We start from the raw sequence: 26,334 nt of genomic DNA on the forward strand, positions 1-26,334 counted from the left end.
CATTATTATTCATGAATCTTTACGTCTCAGTGTCTTCTCCCCTGTCTGTCCCATCCTGTGCTCAGGAAACACACAGACCAAACTATGTACAAGCCTTTCAGAACATGGATTAATGCAATGGCTCAGAAACCAACATGGTCTGGTTGTTAAAACAGCAAAGGCAAAAACTTGGGTGGAGGTTCCACTAATCAAAACACTCACATCTAGACTAAGACATAAATTTGGATGAGCTGACTCATTATAGAATTTAGATAAGAAACTGGATAGGACTCAAGAATGAACAGAAACTGGAATAAGACTAAAATAATGTGAAATATATCCCAATGTTGGAAGGCAGCAGCTGGAAAATTCCAGTGGAGCATTATCTTCCCTGCCAGCTCCTAACAAAGTCCAGTTGTGCTTTTGAAATGGCACACTTAAATGTAGTGCCAGATACTTTGGAGAGTGATGGATTATCAGCAATGTACAGGCTAGAGGGTCAAGCTTCAGGGGAGGTAGTGTTAGCATGGGGGGAGGCTGCTGCTTGTCCTCAGGCTGTACAGATTTCAGCTTTCATGTGATAAACCCATGAAATAAGCAAAGGACTAATGTACTGCAGAAATATTACCAGCATAGTCTGTCACCAAGATTACGTCAAATCAGTATTTCACTGATTTGGTTTAAGAAATGAAAGTACAGACAGGCTCCATTTTTCTGCTTAATTAGTACTTTTATTTTGATACTTTCTGTAAATTTTACTGATAATACAACAATGTTCAAAAAAAAGTTGGGATGCTGTAACGGGCTTTGGCAGGCTCCGTTCGGCGTGAACAACAGCTTCAGGAAATGTTTGGCAAGCCAAACAATAAACAATCCCACGGAGTATTGAACCCAAAAAGGGCAAGACAATAGATGTAGGCAGGTACACAGGGCTGAGGAGTTTACCAGGGGGCAGACGAGGCCAACGGCAGCGTCGATACCGGGAAAGCAGTCATCAACAGCATTTGTCCTTCAATCCAAGTTTTATTTATTTTTGTGGATTAGCCCTCCCAGTGATTGCTGCCTTCTGCAGTGGCCTCTGCAGCATTAGAAATGACCATTCTTGCTTCAAAAACCATACGTAACTCCTCTAAAAATGCAAAGATTTGATTAAAAAAGTCAAGTCCTTTCAAGACATCTATTTCAAGTCTAGACAAATCTCAAGTCAGGAATAGCAAGTCAAAGTCAAGACAAGTCTAAAATTTGCACTTGGAGTCTGACTCCATCGTCGCCCACCTCTGCTGATTGATCAATATCTGGTAATCTGGCAAGATTGGATGGATTTCTGCCAGGTGATAAATATCGGCCAGTTGTCTGCAGTTCAAGTAATTTGACAGTCCAATATCCCACATCAGTCCAAAGATCTGTCACAGGTCCTGGCTGGGCAGAAAGGCAGAATAGAAAATGTAGTGTGAGTTAACATGCAAGACAGATTAAAACACACACTGTCTCTGTCTGCACAGCTTTATTATATCTAATGTTAACTAATGCCAACAAGATGAATGATATATTGAGTACTGAGTCACTTCATTGACTTTATGACTCTTGTTCACCTGTACTACTATTATTCTGAGTTTAGTATTCACCATTATCCTGTCAAATACTTTGTACATGTTTTGGAAGTCACTGACAAATAAAGTCATCTTTGCATATCAAAGCTTTCGATTTAGAATTGCTTGTATAGATGATTTTAGAAGGCAATGGCAAATGATACATTTTTCATTTTCATTATTCCCATTATAACAAGCCTGCAGAGTTTTGCTTAATACATTAGAGAAACAGCAGGCCATAGGAAGTGTTGTCGTAATGGATGCATAAAGTTTGGGGAAATTTTTAATATGCTTTTATGATTTTCAATCTCTTTCCATGTGCTCCATCAGGGATTTCATTCCCAGGTAATGGGCAGATGCTATAAACATATTTACAGTACATAACATGACAGATACATCTCAATAAAGGCGCTTTTTTTACACATTCAAGAAAGAAAAAAAATACTCTGCTATGAGTGCCGTTTGCCATACTGCAAAGTCAGGAAATTCTGATAGAGACTGCTTCAATCAATGCCACTCCAGTCAAACGTGTAGTGACGTTGATGTGAAATTTAAAGTGATGCCTTGTGGCACTTCCATTCCATCCTGTGTGCTATTTGAACTTCATGTTTTAAAGAGACATATGTTATAAAGCCTACACTGTGGTATTGTTTTTCAGAAAACGCAATCTATACAACTTTTTTCACAGTGGAGTGGTCCTGTCCAACACCTCTAAAAACACTCTTACATGCAAAATCAATAGAGTTCCCTTTTAAAGTTGGAAAAATCATCTTCTTACATTTGGTAAAATGTGTCTGCTTCATTGAATCAAATGTAAATATTCTACATGTTCTGCATTGTTTTATACACGTTCCAAACTTACACTTAAACTTTGGTTTGATGTATTTGGTGTCGGAAAATTTGGTAATTTCCATGATGGAACTTACAAGACAGTTTGTAATGACCACCTCATTGGTCACAGGTGGAGTTTTGGGGATTAATTCAATCCAACATATTACATTACTGGAATTTCCATTTAATTGTAGTGTGGCTGTCCAAAATATGAGCCATTCCCAATTTGAAATCTCCATGGGCTTTCTTCTGATGGCACTATCAGATGAAATATCATTTGGCATGATAGATATCTCTAATCTGGTATTGTCATGATTTGATTGGCTCTTTGATGCTGCCATATGGGTAAATCATCATTCTTTGTTCATTTTATCCAACTCTGTCCAACATGTATTGTTGTTTGCCATGAAAATTGCAATCTCTGGGCAGTAGAATTCTAGTCCTGTTTATGCATGAAAACCACACACAAAGAAGTTGAGCCCTTTCGAGAGGTCTCATGGTTTGAGGTTTGGCCAAAATGGAAGTCAGTTATTATTGCAGTGTTTTACAGGAATGCTTTATTTATGTGCTGAGGATTGTTCTGTGCCATGAATATGAAGCAGCCATAGGCTGATAAATGTGGGTTATATGGAGCTGGGAGGATGTAGTAATAGCTGAACTCAAGGTCAGTGGTGGCTAGCTGATTGCACCAGAATTATGCAGACACCTCTCTGATGAAACAACAATAAAAAAAAAAGCCTGAATGAAGAGGGCAAGGAGCACCTGACTTGACTTGACCTCAGCCTCGGGAGGTTCCTCGAAGGCTTCTCCGACTTGACTTTCCCTGACATGACAGGGCAAACTCTTTTATAGGGCATCAGAGAGAGAGAGAGAGAGAGAGAGAGAGAGAGAGAGAGAGAGAGAGAGAGAGAGAGAGAGAGAGAGAGAGAGAGAGAGAGAGTGGTATGGTCAATATGGCTGTACTGCTTCTCCCTTTATAAGATTCAGTTGTGTGTTGCGGGGTAACTTTAATCAGATTTTTAATTAAATTTTGTCTCATTGAAAATCTCTCCAGGAAACAGATAAGCATCTATGGAACGATAAAGAAACAAACTGCATTGTAGACCTGCATTGAATGTTTCAAGTCGACACATGGGCTGAATTATTGGATGTGCGGATATTTTGTGGATCAATATGTGCTGCTCCCCTGTGCTGTCCACAGGCTGAGGAAAGCGTAGCTGAAGGCTGTGTTTTATTGAAGGACCCTCAGGCCTCTGCTTAAATGATGATTACCATTTTAACTAGTCCTCATAGGACACAGTGTAATCAGTAGAAATGGACAGTGCTCTCAGAGAGAGAATGGATTTTCTTACTTAATGCAGACAAGCTTTGCAACATGTAGGATGTCACATCTGACTGTGACTTGTGACCGAAGACAACGTGTGAAAGAAGCTATGCACTTGTAACACCAGAGTCTCATTACTGGCATTAGACATGCATCTGATGTACTTCATGAAGACAAAGTCATTTTTCAATCTTTTATGCATGTGTGTCTGATATGCATGTCTGCCTCATCTTTGCATTGGTGTCGCCCCCATTACCTTATGATGAGTCTTGACAAGTCTTTCCCTGTGCAAATAATGCCCTGCTATTGATCCCACTGTCAGTATCAACAAAACAGTGGCTCCCTCCCTCAACTGTCCAGACAATCATTACATCATGTTTTTAAAGTAAATAAATAAACTGTCAATGTTTTTGATATTACAGTAAAATGGATATTTACAGTTACACTGTATCTTGTTAAGGTGTGACACAAATCTACTATCCATCTCTTTGTTTCCCAAAAATTATTTATTCAGATCTACACAAGAAGTGGGTTGGGCTTACAGCGGAAGCTGTTGGAAATTGTCCAGGTTGTCACAATTTACGCTAAATTGTTTGGTTTCTGCCATTCACCCTCTTCATGTATGAGTTTAACTGCTCACAAAGAATACAACCAAACATATATAGTATGTTTAGCAAATTAAATTCTTAAATCCTTTTTTTCTTTTTGTTTGTTTTTTTTGTTTTTGCTGAAATAGCTCTTAATTGGCTCCAATTCCTGAAATACAGCTGAAAAGTATTTTTCATTGAACCCTCCCTTATTGGTAATGCTCATGTGAGCCAATGTGGTATCTATGATTGACAATTAAATGAAGAGTTGTTTTTGAAGAATACACAAATATTACATGAGATGACAGACAACCTCCTTCAGTGTTCAACGTTTATATCTGCTAGTGCACTAAAGATACATTTTCTGGACAGAAAACTTGCTCAGTATGTATGTATGCTTCTAACATTATTTCTAGAATAGATCAGGAAATATTTTTGATATAAGCCTTTATGTAGTTCTTCTAATGCTGGCCGCAGCTCCACTGCAGGAACTGACGGTTGATTTGCTGAGGGGCAGCTTGATGTGCCATACAAAGAGAGGACTGGCCCAATCACTAACCCCTAACTGCCATCCGCTTAGAAGGTGAAAAAACTTGAGCTTCAAGAACATGTGCAGTGTGTTAACTAAATGACTAAAATCCCAATGTAAATGCAGAAATGACATCATCAGTTTCTCTAATGTTAGATAGAGGAATTGGAAAATAATACACATACAGGTGAGTTAATACTCACCCATTCTTTGAGACAATCAATCTCAAAGTCAGGCTGTATTGGAAGTGAGCTGTGTGACCATTTGCAAATACTAATCATGAGTGGCTTTGTTTTGCTCATGTGCAGGTTTTAATTAAATAACACAGAGATATTAATTATATCCTTCTCCCTGGCTGAATCAGATTATTGCATCTCTTTGTGCATGCGCGTCCTGAAAACACTCCTCAGACTGCAGGGTCACAGATGAACTGCCAAATCTAAACCTTGACTCATCTGAGTGTGTTTATTCTCTAAAGGCCACTTCATGTTATAGAGGATGTAATTTGTTTTGAAATCTCATTCATATTAAAAGGCAAAATGAATAACATCCAGAGTTTTGACCCTCAGTAGTGTGATAATTCCAGATAACCTGCCATAGTGTATGTCGTAAGTTATTTTGGAAGTTTATCTGAAGAAAAACAACACCCTGATGCTCTCAGGTAATGCGACAACACTGCAATGGAAAGTTCTCTCTTCGGAAATATGCCATGGGAATGTGCACAAAGCAAACAAACCACCCCATGTAGTAGATGTCTGGTGTTCATTTGAAACATTAAACCTCTGGACACTGGAGCTGACCAAAGCTGATTGGACTGATTGGAAAAGAGCATGATTTGCCTTCCCCCCTCCTTTCCAATTTTTTTTCTCAGGTCTGTTCTACAAAGACTGCAGCAGAGAGTGGGTCCTCAACTCAAGTTGTGGTGGAGTGGTGTTTCTTTTGAGGATGATTAATGAAGGCTGCTGCCCACAAAAACCAGAAGTGTTCTTCCTCATCAGACAAGTGATGCTGATTAAGCTGCTGAAGTGTTCTCTGATTACTGGCTCACCTCTTATTCCTCCATTTTTTTCCCTGGGTTTTTATGTCTTTGTGTGTGTCTAGGTATGTGTGTAGTGTCAGCACTGATGTGATGAGCTGTATTTTTGGGGGGTGGGATCAGCAGCTCAACATTCTCAGCCCCACCTGTCCATTAGTTCTGCACGACTGAGCCTGCTTCATCTTTCATCACTGTGATGTCCACACAGAGACCCGGCCAGGGTCTGATGTGGGCCACTAGCCCAGGCCAGACCTGTGCTAGACACATCCTGCTGCTAAAATCATTTGCCAGTTCTGGTTTTTATTATACACTAAATTGTGTTACCTTGACAAGATGGTGGTTCCTCCCTATACAGACCAACATTAAAAAGTATTTACAATGTGCAGTGAATTCAAAGATTCTCATTGATCTAGGTCATGGTACTTCTAAGCACTTTGCAAAGGCAACTGGACTTGCTTGTTTGCTTTGTACATTTCATTTTTGACCTGCAAAGACTAAGGATGGCAATGTTGGCCCATCCAACCAAATACTTTTGTTCACAGCAAGATATATTGTCAACTGCTGGCCAAAATACAGTTGAATTTGGTTTGGATATCCATGGACCTTGAAGGATGAAAATGCAGCATATAGGACACCTCCTGGCATCCTGACAAAAAGGATTTGATTACCTCTACAATGTGGTCTGTGACACTGCAAAACTGTAAACATGGTAAAGTGAAAGATTGTTTGTGTGGGGCTCTGAACTCGGCCCCTCGCGCCTCTTTTCCTATCACCTCCTGTGTGTCATTCAAATTATGATTGTCCAACGTATAGGCTCGTCTGCCATGTCTCCTCTCTAAGTTTAGAACTTTGTGGTTATTTAACACAGTGACCTTCTCGAAATCATGTGGCGACAATGACATCTTTGTGTACACATATCTCATGGGCAGATTGTCATGAAATTTATGGAAACACATTCGTGTTGAGGGGTAAAGCATTTGGATTGCCACCGATTATTAATCAAGCAGGGTCATACTGCATTAAAGACCTTTTCTGAGCATGTTTTTGCTTGATAGTTTTACTTTCCCATGACGCTCGTTGAGAATCTTTTAAGGGCTGACAAAAATAAAACTGCTTTTGTTTTGTAATGTCTTTGGAATGAGATTGTTTAAATTCCAGTGTTCTCCATACCGGCACAAGAAACTTTCTCCTTTTTCCCCTCACATACTCAGTTTGGACGTACCCTTTGGAGCTATTACAATACTGAACTGGTGTTTCAGGTTTGAAAGACATCAGCAGAAAGAAGGCAGCATGCAGCTGAATGTAAAATGAACCAGCACTTCATACGGCTGACAGGCCACTAGTGTGCACATGACAAACAAAAATGCTAACCAAACATATCAAATTGTGCACTTGTGTGTGGATGTTGAAAAATACTAATGATACCATGTCGGCCCCTGTTAAACATGCCTTGAGTCCCAGCTTTCACAAAGGTCAGTTTAAAATGCAGCTGAAGAGACTGTGAAGCTTAGCTGCAGCATGTACATGCATAAAGTGTCAGAATCTCCTGAGCGCTCTCCAAAGTGTTTATACTGCACACATAATTCATATTTGTTTACCCACTTATGTGGTCCTAGTGGGAAATGATGTTCACTCAAAACAGTATTAGCACGTCAAATATTGTACCATATTTTACAGGGCCAGTCCAGGACTCAGTTTGCAGAGCAAAACAAAGAGTCCCTATTGATTGTTCTCATGTTTGACCAAACAGCTGCTCTGCACCGGTGTCAATCAGTTTATTATTGTAAACACAGCCCTCCAACACATTTGCCAGGTAAATAGCAAGCTTCTCTTGAGTGCTTCACATGTGGCCTCATTAAATAGACTTTGTCCCTTGATCTTTCGTTTCAGTTTGAAGATGACAGCAAAATGTTTGGGTGTGTTTTTTTATGTAAATGAATTCTTTGTGTGATCTGTACACACATCATCTCGACTGAAGTAATTGAAACCAAAACTTAAAGCTGCATTAATCCTTTTTTTCTTCTGGCCTTTTGGGGGCAGAACTCCACAACAAACTGAAAAGCACACATTGACGTATCAAGGACTTATAAAGTTGATATGGTAGACATGTTAGCAAACTATTACTTATTCATGTTTGTGACATTGCTTTAGTTCATAATTGTTCCACTATGATCATCAGCGAATAGACTGTTGTTTGGTGCTGGACAGCTGAACACAGTGAATTTATAAGTCTTTTCTTGCTGATAACAACTGCCTGCCACTCCTGGAAACGAGGCTGATGAGACAGAAAAAAAACAGTTAAGTTGTGGGTCAGTACAGCAAATCAATGAGTTGAAAGATGATAAAAGATATGAAAAAAAAAATCTTCTACATCAACACAAACTGCACATTAACATTCAGTTTAGTAGCCATACTGTAGTCTTATGATATTGAAATGAATGAAAAATAATTAACATGTAGATGTTTGATTCCATCACCACTATTATCAGTGGTGGAAAACATATGTGGTTGAGCATAAATACACACGTGAACTTCATTAACTGTCACAGTAAATATTAGTGTTTGAAATCACATGTTCTTGACTGTGTCGTCTTGCGAGTCTGTGCAAATAATTTGCCTCCTCGATTTTTGAAATTAATTTGAAGTGCACAGGATGGGAAGAAAATGCTGTGCACACTTTTTTTGGCAGTCATAAATGCACTCACAGGACCAGACAACCCAAGCCAGGGAACCTTACAGGAAGAGTAGGCTGAGCTTCAACTCCACAACATAACTTAAAATGAAGTTTTCATCATTATTAGCTGTCAAAGAAAAGGAGGTTGTGTGCTCCTGGAAGAGCCCTGATTTAGTCATTTTTTGTTTTGTTTGGGAGCCGATGATTTTTTTTTAGCCTTTATTCATCATCTCCAGGATCAACCTGCTGGGATACAAAGCAAAAAAAAGCAGAGACATTTTTGGAACAAGCCCCAGTTATGTAAAGAGTTTTTGATGAGTGCCTCTATTGGCACCTCAGCCAAGCTGGCAGCACATACAGTAGCTGTGCTTGAGCTGGTCAGTAGTACATTGCAGTGAAGCCACTCTATGACTTTACAGATATATTGTCTCCCGAAAAATCTGTGACCAATTCCTCAGGCAGACTTGTTACAACTGCCAATGAAAGACTTACTGGCCCTGTCCCAGGATGACACTGATTTAACAAGCAGCCTCAAATGAAAAAGTGTAATACTGGATGACAAATAGAAAGGTATCAAAGAAGTAAATCTATTGGTGAAGGCCTCTGCCCTTGAGCCCAGATACACACACTGCCCAGTGAATGTATGTGGCCTGTAAATTCCCCTCACCAAAAGTAGATCTCTCTTCACAGTATTGCCTTGATGGAAGCTGTGGATGATCAGCAGATTGTCTGGTAGCAAAAGTAATGCTTACACTTTTTCAAAAACTTAGTTGCCCTTCTGGCAACTAGGCCTATGAAAGGCAATTCTGGTCTGTGGGACCTTTGGTAAAACATCTTTGTTCCACAGGAAGATAACTGAAATGCTGCTGAATGGATTTCCATATATTTATGGCTTCCACATAATGATTCCAAATGGTTTTTTTTGGTCCCTTGACCTTTCCACTGGTAACAACATCAGGTTAAAATTTTACTTACACCAATATTTTGGTCCATCATATGATCACTTAGCATTTTCAAATCTGGATCTCATCCTGAATCCCTTATTAAATCCATTTGTGTGTTATCTGACGTTAAAAGGAGCTAAAGAGATTCACTTGAGATCTGTAATTGTACAGGCTGAGAAGGCAGAAATGCCACAGTTTTAAGTGGTTGCCTAGTAAATGTTCTCAACCCACTGATACAACCTGAAAAAATGAGATGCAGCAGAAATGCTGATTAAATATTGCCTATTACTGTATATGAGAAGAATTAGTGCAGCCTACACACTTTTGCACACCTTATGTTTCAAGATCTACTGGAAAAACTGGAGATCCTGTTTATTGGTGGATTGACAAGTTTAAATTCTAAACATGATATGCTTGAAAGTTGAACTGAGAGGTAACAACCAGATTGTCTCTCTGGAGAAGACTCACCACTGATTTATTTAACTACACAAAGACTACACTGCAGGTGATAAAATTTGGTGCTTGGGTAAAAACCCTGCTAACCTGAACATTTTCCACATTGCTAAAAAAAAAAAAAGAAAAGTGTAAGGAGAGATAAAAGATTTGATAACATATTCATAAGCTTTGGAACATAGCAAATTCACAAATTTTATCAACTTGGAATACAGTTTAAAATGGATCTGTTCCTGTTGGAACCCAACCCGTCAGTGCAGAATCCCTGGGAATTACATTTATAGTGGATGCTGTAGTTGTCATTGGACAAACATTGACATTCCATGTACAGTAATCTACTAGTATTGCAGAATTGTCCAGCATCAATATTTTCTCTATTGATATGGTGGTGGACATCTTTTATGTAATTAGGACCATATGTATGCTGGAAATCATATTCTTTGTTCCGTGAATATTATGTATAATAACTGTCAGGTAAGTTGTAGAGACTGCTAAGTTTGTTCAAACTCCAATACCAGAGTAGTAAACGAGGTTTGATTGTTTAGAGTTCTACAAAAGGAAATCGACTGAGAATCATTACACCTCAGCCAGCATAATAAAAATGCGTAGCAGACAAACTGCGCGTCCAAAGAGCCTAATATTTTATGTTTCTATTTTGATGCTTCAGTTCTAAGGGCGCTACATTACATTCAGCAGCAGCAAGACAAAATTGATGAACACTGTCACTTTGGAAAAGAATAATCAACAATTGTAGAACAATTAAGGATTGAAGGATAGTACTCTAAAATGCGTCAAAGCATTCGTTGTAATGCTTGCCATAATGGAACTGAAAATTGATACAATAAAAGCTACTATACCTGACAGGGAAACAAATCTTCAACAACAAAATTCATGATTCTAAGGTCAACACATGGGTGAAGCAATAAACAAAATTCAAAACACAAAATTGGAACCTGACTAACAGACTAACACTAAACAGCATGTAATTTATAAGGCCAACAAATATGTTCTAATGGAGCCTTTATATAGAAGCGGTGCTCAATTACCTAGTGTTACATCAGTCAGACAAAGCCATCACTATGCTTGCCATATGCAGTACAGAATGTCACGTACTGAATGTCAACAGCCTCTGTGTGATAGGTTCAGGGCATTTTAATGGTGACTTACCATAACCAACTTGACATTTGGACATGTGACTTTCATGCTTTAGACTATAGAACAGAATAGCAGACTCTGCTGACTCTGCTGCCACTTGAGGCCTCTCATGGGCAACATATGACAACCCTGGTACTTGGGACTTCACAGGTAAGTGAGTGTTCATGAAGTCTACTAAAGTTACAGGGTGAGAAAGTATACATTCAGCCATAATGTGTAGGCTGAGTCAATTTAAAATATGTCAGCTTTTGTGAAGCTGAGCAATTAAAAATAAAATGTTATAAATAAGATGGAGAATAATCAAATAAAGCACAAAAGTTTCAGGCCTGTATCATGGAAGTCATAGCTACTTAAAGGCTAAAGAGAAAAGATAAGATTTTAGCTTTCTTTTAGAAATATTCAGCAAGCTGCTTCCCTGATATCAATAGGTAGTGTGTTCCAGAGCTTTGGGGTGTATTTGACTAAGCTGTACGTCTGATTTTCTTTTGGCTAAAAACCAGCCCTATAAACCAGCAGCAGATTAATGCAGTGGTCTTGAAGGCAAATAGTGAACTAGAGATTTAGTGATGTAGCTCGATCGTAGCACATGAAGGGCTTTGTACATCAGGAGGAACACCTGAAAATCATCCTGAATGTTACAGGAAGCCAGTGCAGAGCACCAAAATCTGGACTAATGTGCTCTGTCGTCTTGGTTCTGGTTAGTAGCCGAGCTGCATTGTTTGAATGAGTCGCTCAGTGTCTGTTTTTTTTATTTTTTGTGGGAGGCCGGTAAACTGTTACAGTAATCAGTACTGTGTTACAGTAAGCCTTTCTTAGCTCTTCAGTTTTTAAGTCTTGGGCATTTTAACAGTTTTTAGTGTTATGCCGGTCAAGAGAACTTTGCAGCTTGCGAGCTGCCCTGCCTTCACGGGGCGCTGCCGAGTCACCTGGGGTCTCATGTACAAAGGGTGCATACGCACAAAAACGTGGCGTACACTCTTTTTCATGGCAAAGTTCAGATGTATCAAGAGTGAAATGACCATGGAAATGTAAACCAACGAATGTTTTCAGATGATGCACACAGACTGTTATTCATCCGTTTCACTACGATGAGCGCACGTTCAGCACGAACATTAACATGGCGGTGCTGAACGTGCGCTCTCTTTTAAACAAGACCTTTTTAATGAATGATGTGATTTTAGATTACAAGTTAGACTGTATTCTTTTAAGCGAGACATGGCTTGGCACTGTCCCACCTGTTGTTCTCACCGAGGCTTCCCCACCAAATTTTAATTTTTTATTTTCTACTAGAGGGGGGAGAAAAGGAGGTGGAATTGCATCAATCTTAACTAACGCACTGACTTCTACTGCAGTGTCTTTTAACAGTTTCACATCATTTGAGCACCACGCCTTTGTTTTTAGCAGCCCTCCAATTCTGTGCATAACTGTATATAGACCACCCCATTACTCTACCTCTTTTATCAATGAATTTTCAGATCTTTTATCAATCATTCACACCACCTATAAGAGGATTTTAATAACTAGTGATTTTAATCTACATGTTGATGACACCTTGGACCCAATATCCAGAGAATTTTTAAATCTTTTAAACTGTCTCGATTTTAAGCAGCACGTCACACAGCCAACTCACAATAGGGGACACACCCTGGACTTGGTCATTACCCATGGCCTGTCCATTGGTGTGTCCTCTGTTGTCGACCTGGCTGTGTCTGACCACTACTGCGTGTTTTTTAACATCACCAATTTTAAACAGTGCGAGGCCCCGGTGAGAGCAGTGAAGAGACGCTACCTAACTTCTGAAGTGGTTGCAAATTTTTTTGAAATTTTACAGAATACTCCTGCTGAAATTTTACCTACACCCTGTGATTTTATCGTTGATAATTTTAACAGCAAACTGAAGTCCACTCTCAACTCAGTTGCTCCACTTTTAACCCAAACAAGCACAAGAAAACCTACACCCCCGTGGAGAAACTACATATAAATACACAAACTGAAAAGACAATGCAGGAGTACTGAGAGGAGATGGATGAAGTCTAAATTAACAGCTCTACGGCAACAACTCAAAATCTACAATAAAGCAGTTAAACAGGCAAGAATTTCTCATTTTTCAAAACTCATCATAGACCACAAAAACAACCCCTGGTTCCTCTTCTACACCTTTGATATTTTAGCAAGCACAAATTTTAATAAAGTTCTTAACATGCCATCTGTTGCTCTTTGTGAGAACTTTGCAGACCACTTCAGAACCAAGATCAAGGACATCAGATCCAGCCTTTTATCCCAACAAGTTTCATCTGTTAACACACTGGAATTGTTGTCCTTGCCTGAGGAAACAGTGGAGAGTTTTGCCCTGGTTGATGCGAGGACACTTGGTCGAGTATTCTCCCAAGTAAACCCAACAACCTGCCTTTTAGATCCAATTCCCACATCACTTTTAAAATCATTTTATGGATTCTTCGAGGAACAGCTTTTAAACATTATGAATTGCTGTCTTCAGAGGAGCATCTTCCCCACCGCTTTTAATACAGCTGTGGTGAAGCCCCTTCTGAAGAAGGGCACTTTAGACCCCAATGTTCCTAATAACTACCGACCTGTATCCAACTTACCATTTTTAATTAAAGTTTTAGAAAAACTGGTTTTTAACCCATAGCCAGAGTTGTTTGGGTTTGGGTTGTCGGGGCCCCTGCCCACGACTGCCACCCATATCACATAGCACCGGCCCCTTCTGATCCTTCCTGAGAGTGAGATTGACAGGCGGATTGGTACAGCGGCTGCAGTACTGCGGTCGCTGTACCGGTCTGTCGTGGTGAAGAAGGAGCTGAGCCGAAAGGCGAAGCTCTCAATTTACCGGTCAATCTACGTTCCTACCCTCACCTATGGTCATGAACTTTGGGTCATGACCGAAAGAACGAGGTCCCGGATACAAGCGGCTGAAATGAGTTTCCTCCGCAGGGTGGCAGGGTGCTCCCTTAGAGATAGGGTGAGGAGCTCTGTCACCCGGGAGGAGCTCAGAGTAGAGTCGCTGCTCCTCCACATCGAGAGGAGTCAGCTGAGGTGGCTCGGGCATCTCTATCGGATGCCCCCTGGACGCCTCCCTAGGGAGGTGTTCCAGGCATGTCCCACTGGGAGGAGGCCCCGGGGAAGACCCAGGACACGCTGGGGTGACTATGTCACTCGGCTGGCCTGAGAATGCCTCTGGAACCCCCTGGAAGAGCTGGTTTTAGGATGAACCACAGCACCAAGGCAGCACTTTTAAAGATTTTAAACGACATCAGGTGGAACTTAGATAACAAGAAACTTACAGTCTTGGTTCTACTGGATCTAAGCGCCTCCTTTGATACAGTAGACCATCGCATTTTATTATATAGACTAAGACACCTTGTTGGCCTCTCTGGTACTGTTTTTAAATGGTTCCACTCCTATCTCACAGACAGATGTTTTTATGTAAGTATGGATACTTGTTCCTCAGGAACCCATGAAATTAAGTGTGGGGTCCCCCAAGGCTCAATTTCAGGTCCAATTCTTTTTAATCTTTACATGCTTCCTCTTGGAGACGTCATCAGGAGACACGGCATCAGTTTCCATAGCTACGCTGATGATACACAGCTGTACATTGCCCTGTCTCCTGATGACACCGGGACAATAGATACCCTTTTTAACTGCATTTTAGATATCAAGTCATGGATGGTAGGGAATTTCCTACAGGACAAAACAGAGGTTTTAGTTATTAAGATTAAATTAAGATTAAGATTTACTTTATTAATCACAGCACACACATGCTACAGGGAGGAGGAGACTGTACACATGCCATGCTTTATGTGAAATTATTTTTTCCGCGTTTGACCCATCCTCGTTACTCCTCTCCGGTTATTTAAGGAGGAAACCCCGGGTGAACACGGGGAGAACATGCAAACTCCATACAGAAAGGCCCCTTTTTTCCTCGAGCAGCAGGCACTGAGCACGCCACTAGCACCCACAGTGGGATTCGAACCGGGGACCTTCTAGCTGTGAGGTAACAGTGTTACCACTTGTGCCACCGAGCTACCCAATATATATATTGGGACCTATATATATATAGGTCCTGAAGGCCAGACTGAGAAACTTTTACCAAAACTACAAGATTTTAAACCAACACAATCTTTAAAAAACCTGGGTGTGATTTTTGACTCTGAGCTGACTTTTATCCCACATATCAAAAATATCAACAAAAACAAAAATCTCAAGAACATAGCCAGAGTCCGTCCGTTTCTCTCTCAGGCCAGCACAGAGGTGCTAATGCATGCTTTTATTTCCTGTCATTTAGATTATTGTAATGCCCTGCTCTCTAGTCTTCCTAAAAAGAGTATTTCAAACCTCCAATTACTGCAAAACTCTGCTGCACGCGTGCTGACGAAGACCGGGGGCGGGCCCACATTACACTGGTTTTACAGTCGCTGCATTGGCTCCCTGTCCACTTCAGGATCGATTTTAAGGTTCTTTTACTAGCTTTTGAATGTCTTACCGGCCTTGCACCCTCTTATTTATCTGACCTGCTTTTACCATATCAACCCTCGTGGACCCTGAGCTCCTCCAGCACCGGCCTTTTATCCATACCAAAAGCCAGAACAAAAACCCACGGTGAGGCGGCATTTAGCCACTATGCTCCACACCTGTGGAACAGCCTGCCGGAGAGCCTCAGGACTGCAGAGACTGTTGATATTTTTAAAAGAAGGTTAAAAACACACCTTTTTAATCAGGCTTTTGGCTGACCTTTAAAATCTTATTACATTTTATCATGCTTTTTATTTTGCTGTTCTATATTTTGTATTATTTTACCCTATTTTATCTACTTTACTTATTATCTTATGAACTTTTCTTCTTTTAAATGTTTATTTTCTAATTCCAGTGTTTCCTGGGCGGGTCATCCACACTGAGAGATGTATCTGATCTGTTGCCGGGGGTGCTGTCCTCGTCCCCCTTTGGCCCAGCTGGTGGGGGGACTCCCTACCCTGGTGTGTGGGTCCACCGGTCTGTCAGGGTCGGGTGAGCCCAGGTGTGGGTGCCCCCTGTGCTCACAGTCCCTGATGACTCTCAGTGTGGATGACCCCAAAGGTGGCATTCTCCTCAATCATTAGTGCCCTGCCATGTCTCGTTACCCCTGCTATTGTCTGTGGTGAGAATGTCTGTGTGTGTGTGTGTGTGTGTGTGTGTATGCATGTAGTTGAGGATGGGTGTTTGTACATATGAAGGGTGGGAGGAATGGGTTTTTATTGTTGTTCTATTTTGATTTATATTGTTTCTAACTCTTGTGAGGCACTTTGTGTTGCATTTTATTATGTATGAAAAGTACTTTATAAATAAAGTTTGATTTGAATCAAGTCGCCCTGAAATAAAGATATGAATCAGTTTTTCAGTATCTTTGTGATTTATAAATGGTCATACTTTAGCTGTGTTTATAAAGTGGAGCAATGAAGTTTTTGCCACCTTGTGGATGTGGGACTTGAACTGAATCTAGGATAACATCAAGACTTGCAACCTCAGATTTAATCTAGAGAGTCCTCAAATTATTAGACAGCATTTCTCTTATTGTTTTTGAGCCAAATGCTAAGATTTCAGTTTTGTCCTCATTGAACTTTAAGAAATTATTGTTCATTCATTTATTTATTGCTAAAAGACAATTAGTACTGGGGTCTATATCTGCAGCATCATTTAGTTTAGCACAGATGTACAGTTGAGTGTCATCTGCATAACTATGGAAAAATACATTGTGCTCTCTAATGATGTCACCATGTGGCAGCACAAAAGACCGACCAACTGTTCAAGACAATTGATGAAGATATCATGGTCAATGGTATCAAGTGCTGCTCTTAGGTCTAAGTCTATTTCGTGTGAGGTTGTTGCTTATTTTAGTAAGAGCAGTTTCAGTGCAGTGCTATGCTCTAAAGCCTGATTGAAATCCCTCTGGGATGCTATTTTGATTCAGAAAGAAGTATCTTACTGGTGAATGGAAGGTTGGATATCAGCCTGTAGTTGGAAAGTGCATTGCCATCTGGGTAGGGCGTCTTCAGCAAGAGATTAGACAGCTGTTATGAAGCCATCTCAGAAGATGCCAAATGGCTTCAAATCACCTTATGACCACTGCTTTTTCCTTGCATCCTCATCTTCTCAACCTAATGTATTATGTCAAGTATAACACTAAAATTTCAAAAAAAAAAAAAAAAAACACAGTTCAAATGCATTTGTCAAGTGTCACAAGTTTCAGTCCATATATTCCCACCAGTGACATACCCTGAGACAGGCCATCAATTATTTCACTGTGTCTGGAGCTGTGCTCTGCTCAGATGTAATTCTACTTTGTTGCATATACAGGAGAATACTTAGTGCAGTAAAAGAACCATGTTCTTAGAAAGCAAACTGACATGTTGACTTCCTCTCCAGAAACTCAGAGACTGGTGCCCTTTTGATCTTACATCTGCTACAGTAATAGGGGAACACATGTTATTCGCCCTGATCTCATGTAGACCACTCTGCACAGTGCACAAGTCCATCAAGGTGCACAACAGGGAAGCACTGCAATCTACCAGGCATGATGTAAACATCAAATACAACATGTAATATGGATGAAATACATATTACTTATAAGTGAAGAAATGTGAGATAAAAGGCTGCAGTGGCACACAATAACTGTCTTATTTCTACTATGAACAACAGGTGAGGGTACAGACATGATAGACTGTGGACAGAAGGTGATATATTTTATGTCCCCAAAATAAACAGTAGATTCAGTTAGACAGCATTTGTGAGGTCAGTGACAAAATTACAAACTCAAAATTCTAAAGGATGCCCTTGATATACATAATTCATCCATATTTGAAACAATCAAAATTGTTTTGTTGATGGCTGCAGCATTATTGCTGTACTTTTAAATTTCCACCTTTTATAAAGGTACTTTTGCACCAAAGGTAGAGAGCACATCACTATGGGACTTAGTTTTGTTTGGTGTAAATGTACCTTTGAGTGTTCTACCTCTTAACAATTTTATGATATTCATATCAAAACAAGATTTATATTTATGTTTATGTACTTTAAACTAAACACTATTAGACCTTTCAGTGTATTTAAAAGCTGTACTGATCGATATTTTATATCAACATATTAGCAGTCAAATGACTCCATGTAGTGTGGATTGCTTACAGTGACAAGCCAGCAGAGAATCATTACCCAAACCTGCACAGTTCCCTCATCTCTATGGAGCTTTTTAGCCTCTTTGCCTTTTTCAGCCCACAACTACAGTCTCATCAACCTTGTTTCCCTGCAGCTGAAGCAGCTGTTTTATAAGTAAAAAGCTCTGATAAGACCAATGTACAGCACCTGCCCTCCAGCTGACACACAAAGTTAAGTGACTAGCTCGTGAACATAGCTGAGAAAAAGCCAGTTGGTGGAAATCAAAGCCCTAACAGAGAGTGAATATTGGACTTCATTCATCAGGTGGACACAATGAATAATGTTGCTCTGTGTGGTGGATGTGGCTAAAAATCATATTATGTGGTTGTCAGCTAGATATTTTCCCTTCAGTTCATAGAATTGACTCTTTTGCCAAGCAGCAAACTGAAATTAGCATGAACTAGGGTGACCAGATGTCCCGCTTCCTGCGGGACAGTCAGTCATTTCCATTGCTTTTCACAGGTACCACAAATTGTGACGATGTCACAATTTGTTACTGACAGTGTCGCTAACAATTCGCGACAACGTCACAATTTGCGGAACTTGTCAAAAGTAATGGAAACGTGTGACTGTCCTGCGCAAAGCGGGACATCTGGTCACCCTAGCATGAACTTGTTCAGCGAGTAAGTCATGTGGTGCCTCATTCTATATCGAGAAAACAAATTGTTTTTAGCTCAGCTAAAATATAGCCTTACTCACATTTGTATCCAGGACAGTTTTTAGATACTTATCTAGTTTGAAAATTGGAACATAAACATCAAGAAGCTCTTTCAGCTTTTCAGAAACACAGAAAGAACTCCTCAGTAACAGATGCCAGTGGAGCAAGGACTACCGAGGAAATGAGCATGTATTATTAGACCTATATTAGGCCTACAAAGGACATCCTTGCCATGGTGTTTCTTGTAATGACAGCACTTCCCCTGAGACTCTCTCCTGTGAAAAATACACAAAGGTGTTTTACACACCTGGGCAGGACATAAAGCATCACCGGTCTGCTAGCTGTCAGCCAAACACTGGAGAGACTCTCAAGGAAACACTACCCAGGAGATCGTCATCAGTATATTTGTGGTAACAGAAAAGACTTTCCCTCCTGAACATGTTACTATATGACCAATGTCTGCAAGGGCTCATTCTGTCCAGAGGGGCCAAAGTCCAGAGAATGGAAGTTTGCATTCATTAGAGAGCAAAGCCTGGAATCACTGAAGTAAGGTTACAATGTGTAACCATCACCATCTCTCAGTTGGTGCTGCATCAGGCATCACAAGCCCTCAAGGGAAAGTAAAGAAACCTATATTACCACTTGTACCACATGCTGCTCTGCACCACTGTGCTGTGAGTTCCATTCAGCTGCAGCTGTAACCTCCTGTCGACCTCACTCTCTCTCCACCTACTCCCCCATCACACTATATGACTGCTTGCATCCCAGTCTCACAGAATGATTCAAGGATGATGGAAAATTTTCCTGCCAAGTGTTCAGGCTCCATACAAATAGAAGGAGATCCACCTTCACTTAATATGTGGGAGGAGAGAGAGAGAGAGAGAGAGAGAGAGAGAGAGAGAGAGAGAGAGAGAGAGAAAATAAAAAAAACAGAAACCCTGGCAAAGAAATCACTTACTTTACTTTGCCTAATTAGATTGCTCTTGACAGACAGTTACACTTTTTAAAAGCAGGAATTCATATTGCACGTGTTATAAATAAATGAATATAGAAAATGAATATAATACATTTTTGAAGGTTTGAATTCTCGGGATTCAATACATTTTTTGATTTTGTCAGTGTTTTTATCAGTCTGTAACATGATGGTGGGCAGAAAGATCAAGTTCATGAATCTGCAGTTTTGATCAAATTCAAATGTGTATAGTTTGGATAGAATATGAAGTAGTACATTTTTGCATGATACACTCTTTCAACTATCCATGGACCGAACCACTAGACTGTTAATCATGATGTAACAGATGTCCTTATTACAACATTACAAATTGTATTTATTCAGTCAGAAAATTGGACAGTTTTCCATTTACACTTCATCAAGTTGAGTCTTTGAAAAAGAAACCTTGTGAAGTTTGTATTTTTTGAGATATTGGTCTCTGAAGGATTACAGCATGAGGTAAAACAGCAAGAGATCAAATCCTAATGGCTTATGTGGACAGGGGCCAATATCAAATTGCATGCATTTCTAATGTGCCAAATATGTCTCACCTTCCCTCACTGTGTGCTTCTCACATTAAGGACAGTATGATTTTCCTCAATGAAATATGAAATATGTTACGGTCTGAATTAATTTGGTGGATTTGACGGCCATTATTCTACATTTTCCATTATCAACAAATTTCATGAAAAGATCAACCATGTGTTAGTATATCTCTCAATACTTTCTGACTTCCATAATTTGCCTGTGGCACTCAGGCCCATGAAGCTACTTCTGAAGATGTAAATTCTTTAAAATAGATCCCAAAAATATATTTCCATTTTTATTTTTTTTTTAATAGTGCATTTGTTGGGGAATATTTTAAGCAGTGCATTAATACACATGATGGTGTATTGAGTCAAAATACAATGCAGTGTGGTAATGAAGGAACATCTCACCCAGTGCAGCAGTGTGGCTCATTCACATGTTTTTAATAGTTTTTGGACAACAATGGCACAGAGGAATAGACTTTGTTACGCAAAATACAGTACACTCATTGTTGGATTCGGGTCTTTTCATTTTTTCCAGACCTCTGAATCACTGCCCACATCTGCAATTTATTCCACAGTTCAGATAGGATTGATTTTACGCTCACTGGCAGGCATTTCAGCCAGTTAGAGAAACAATGACCAATCAGACCTTTGTTGACAGGATTAAGAATGGGGACGTCATTTTTCCAACATGGCTAGCTAGCTGTCTAGCTACATCCATGAAAAGTGGCAAAACTGATGCAAATGCACATGGGCCTGTTTCAGATTTTACCAAATTTCCAACATGCAATCTGAAACTTACAAAATAAGACCATTTCTCATAAATATTGACACATTTAACAGATAAAAAAAATACCATAATGCAACCCATGCTTAAGAAAGGATTGTAAAAGACACAAATTTATCTGCAGTTTGTGAGAGGCAGTCATTTTTAGTCTGTGCTTGCATATCGCTCTTTGTCAAATGCAGTCTGTCACTGCTGTTGTAATCACGACTGCAAGCATAACATTTGGCTAAGATTTGTATGATGGTCTCACTATGCATGTTAGTTGCTCCGATGGGCCTAATTCTCGCTATGTTGCCTCGTATTAAGTATCCATGCGTAGGTACAACAAGGGCCAGTAGGGTAAAAGTTGAACATGGAAATCAGGATGTAGGCTGTGACAGGTGTGTATTTTTGTGTATTTTTATTTTTAACCTTTTTTTTTTTTTTTTTCCAAAATAAATTTGGCAAACCTGGGGGTTTGCTTTCAAACTGTTTCATCATCTGACTGTTTATGATTATGGCTTACTTCCCCATTCTGAGATTCTCATTACTTGGGTGACTGCATTACCATCATAACCAATAAAACTGATGGTCCCAGGAATGAAAATAAACTCAAGTTGTAATATTCTATTTTCCTTTTGGCAGGCCTAGCTGGACATTAACCAGTCCCTGGGCAACCCTGATTGTCACCTCTAACTAATCAAGTGGGCCATTAGGAGACAAGTTAGCAGGGTGGAGTATAGGGCGCATCAATCCATTAGAAGTTAGGTCTTAAAACAATCCATTGGCATGCAAAAGGTGCACTGCTGCACTGTTGCTGAACACGAAGTCATTCTGTTTCATTTAAGCAAGTTTGATCCAAAAATGTTTTTTTCTGCCTCACATTGTGACATTAATAATTAATATGTAATACTCTTCTGATTTACTTATCAATTTTAAAGCACAAAACAGAATTCAGAATAGGCTCTCACTGCCAGTCTCTACCCCTGAGGACATGGCCAGACTGGTGGAAGGTACTGTAATGACAGAAACCAAGCAGTAATGTCCCTGAAATGATCTCATACAAAGTTGAGATGCTTCTCTCATGTTCAGAGCTGAGTGGAGCACGGTGTTCCAAGAAATCCAAAAGAAGCTTTCTGGGTTGTTGTTTTTTTTGTTTGTTTTTTTTTAATTTACTTTTTTTTTTATTATTTCCAAACAAATTGGTATTTAATGGCAGCATATTGCCTGGAGAAATACAGTACAATACATAGAGGTCCATGGGGAATTGAAATGATACCATTCAATTACATATTTTTTCACTGACACAAATCATTTTTTGTAATGATAATTACTGTATGTGTAAAGGGAAATAAAATGGAGGAGTGTTTTAAAACTAAGGATTTCTGTCATCAAGTAAAATGCTGAAATCTGGTAATGTGGTGACATCACTAAAAAGAAGTGTGATGGGGTTAGAAACACAAATGGTCAGATGATCAGAAATGTGTCAAACAAGCCTTCAGGTTAGCCATACATTCACAGTTTACAGACTGACACGTGGTTCAATTCTTGCCAACTATGGTATAGTGGACAATTTATTATTTTTTTTGGACTATCGTAATTTCTGGACTGAGCACACCTGAATATAAGCCGCACCAACTAAATTTAGAGAGAAAAAAAGATGTGTACATATATAGGCCGCAGGTGCCCACGTTGTAACATGAGATATTTACACAGAAAGATTGTACACAGAAAGATTTTTTTAATTTTTAATTACTATAAATAAATGTTTTTTTCCAAACAGTGTCTGTGACACGGCAGTAACACAGCAGTAACAGGGCAGTAGCACAGCCGTAAAACGACAGTAAAACTGCAGTAACACAGCAGTAAAACGACAGTAAAAGTGCAGTAACACGGCTGGTTAAAAAACATAACCAGCCTACCAGCCTATCAGCCGTAGCCAAACACAATCAAACTAGCGCCTTCCTCGGTGCATTATCTCTTCCACCCGTCTGTCTTGCTCTTGCGTTTCCTGCTAGTGCGCCCCCTGGAGGCCATTAGCCTGTAAAAATCTCTAGATTAGCCGCTTCATTGTTGAGGCCGCAGGGTTCAAAGCGTGTGAAAAATGTAGCGGCTTATAGTCCGGAAATTACAGCATTCATGTTGCTTGTCTGTCAGCCAGTGCTCTATCCTCATATCCTCTATTTGCTTTGGTGAATACAATGCTCTGTTAACATAAATGATGGCCAAAACAACAAAAGTGAGACCAAAGTTGTTGTATCTTTGATTGTTACTTAAATGTTTAATTTAACTTGTGCCAGAAGACAACAGTTAATAAGCCACTTGGCGTTAAGGGATGGTATGAGAAGATTTCTTTATTGTAACAGAATGGGTAGCAGACCCAAGCAGATCCAAAGTGGAATTCTGGGAGTTGCTGGGTTTAGCTGGGATAAGTCAGGGGAGCAGGGCAGTTGAAATGAAGGAATGGGACATATGCACTGGATTGCTTCAGTCCAACTGGTAAATAACTTGTTTGAAGCGTAGCAACATAAACTGGTTGTAGAATCTGCAATATGGAAGCGTGAGTTGAGTCTTTTTAGGCGTCTCGATTACAGGATAGAGTGCACCTGGAGAGACTCTGCTCCGGCATACCTGTCTCCTCTCAGGCAATCACACAGCAAACTGACACACGGGGATGGAGAGACAATATGAGAGAGAGGCTCTGAGGGAGACAGGAGGTTACAGCAGATCAGACTATGTTCTAGGGGCAAATGTAACAGTAACCCCCATCTCTATGGGAGCCACCTAGCATCCAAATAGGTTCATTTGGATGTGCAGCATGGAGCTCACAAATGATTTTGTGGGGTACCCAACCCAACAGCGCTCCCCGGATCCGTATTCCTCCCTAATCGCCAAATCCTGCAAACCACTGCCCCGTTGGCATATGTCCAGGAGACAGTGGACTGTGTAGACAGGAGGGTCATCTATCAGGGGGAGGGGCTTGAGGGGACAAGGGACTGGAGCAGACTGGTTTTATTCCAGAAACATGGAATGTTGTTTGAATTTTGAGAGAGTTTGACAGTGTTTCAGATGTACAGCAGAGGGATTGCTTTCAATTTCAAAAGGACCAATGAACTTTGGAAAGTTGGGTGTAGGAAGAGAAAAAAAGCCACCAAGAATGTTGATGCAGGAAGGCAAATGTCTGGTTCACACCAGTGTGACAGACAAAGTTGGTGGAGTGAGCCCACTGAAAAACATCAGAACACACAGAGTGAGGGACAAACGACATTACCTTTACTGAGGTTGGGCTGGTTTTGCTGGGCTTGTCGGACACAGGCTTCAACCTCCCAGGAAATGTGTCAAACACGGCAGGATGGAATCTGGCTTGGAAGTATAGTTATCAACAGTAAACTGGTAGCGAAAGGGTGTCAGGCTTGATTTTCCTAGAACCTGGATCTCAAGTGAGTGTAAAATTGGACCGAATAAAAACAAGGCCCATCTGGCTTGACAGTAGTTCAGTTTGACAGCCTGGACGTAGGAGATGTTTTTGTGATCCGTCCACACAGTGAAACGGAGTCCAGCACCTTCCAGTCAGTGACTTAACAGCCAGGAGTTCCCAGTTACCAATGTCATAATTTCTCTCTGCAGAAGACATCTTATGAGAAAAGAATGCACATGGATGGAGCCTTTGATCAGAGGCAGAATGTTTAGAAAGCACAGCACCTACCCTGGTGTCAGAAGCATCCTCCCCCACAATGAACTGGAGCTCTGGGATTGATTGATGGATGGATGGATGGATGGATGGATGGATGGATGGATGGATGGATGGATGGATGGATGGATGGATGAATTGATTGATTGATTGATTGATTGATTGATTGATTGATTGATTGATTTGTTTGTTTGTTTGTTTATTTATTTTCTGTAGCTCCAAATTGTCATACTTATACTCATTACTTCCACCAAAGAGGATGTGTTTTCAGTTTGTGTTTTTTTGCTAGTTGGTTCATCTGCCTGCCTGTCAGCGGGATTACGAGTAAACTACTGGCCCTATTTTCGTGGACCAAGGAAGAAACCATTAAATTTAGTAGCAGATTCTAATCACAGAGTGGATTCACAAATTATTTTGTTAACATTGCCAGATATGGAATTTGGTTATGATGGAAAAGATGCTATACATCTTCAAATCCAGTCGATGGTGACAAAACATAGTCAATTGTAGAAATATGCCGACTCCACATTTACAGGTACCAGTCATCCTCTGGGGTAGCCTATGCATGTAGTTGCTCAAACTTCAAACAGAAAGTCATTATGGAGCACTCACTGACACTGGTTTCATGGAAGAACCAGTAGAACTATAACATAACCACAATTGTAACACTACTAAGGTGTGGCAATGGAAAACTAAATACAAACATATTATGCACATAATTTTATACTTAAAATTATAATACAATAATACATAATACAATACAGTGAGGAATTCTGGATTTCTAAGAGTGGAACAGCGTTGGCAGAGGTCTGCAATCTCTAGTTCATTTTGCGACCACTTGCAGGCAGTACAAGCTGTCAACACAACAGTTACATATTATTACTTTCTAAATATGATATGGCTAACATGTTAATAGTTGCCCATTTACACATGCAGCAGACACAGAGCAACATTAGCATTAATTTTTCATTTCATGCTTATGTCCACCTGATGAATGGAAGTCCAACTCTTGTAAGTCTTACTTTCGAGTGTTTTCACTGAAAACCTGGAAACAGCTGCCTGCTGGGGCTGGGAAGCTGGTTGATGATAGCTTTGAGACTGAACCAAATCAGGAAAGTTGTGTCCTGTAAAAACACAACAGTGGGCTGAACGATTCTAAAAAGCTTTGTTGAACTAAGTGGAACTGCAGAGTCAGGTTCTTTTCGCATTACACATCATTTGATCCACCTTTTAAACACAAAATATTGATGAGTGCAGCTTTAAAGTTACTGAATGGGGAAAAGTATATTAAGGGTGCAAATAGACCATATTGTAGTTTTTTTTGCACAAAGCCATTAAGAGTAGGCAATGGAAGTAATAGAAAAAGACATTTTTAAGACTGATTCTCATAACAT

The sequence above is a fragment of the Chaetodon trifascialis genome, chromosome 19 (genome assembly GCF_039877785.1).
Source record: "Chaetodon trifascialis isolate fChaTrf1 chromosome 19, fChaTrf1.hap1, whole genome shotgun sequence".
NCBI lineage: Eukaryota > Metazoa > Chordata > Actinopteri > Chaetodontiformes > Chaetodontidae > Chaetodon > Chaetodon trifascialis.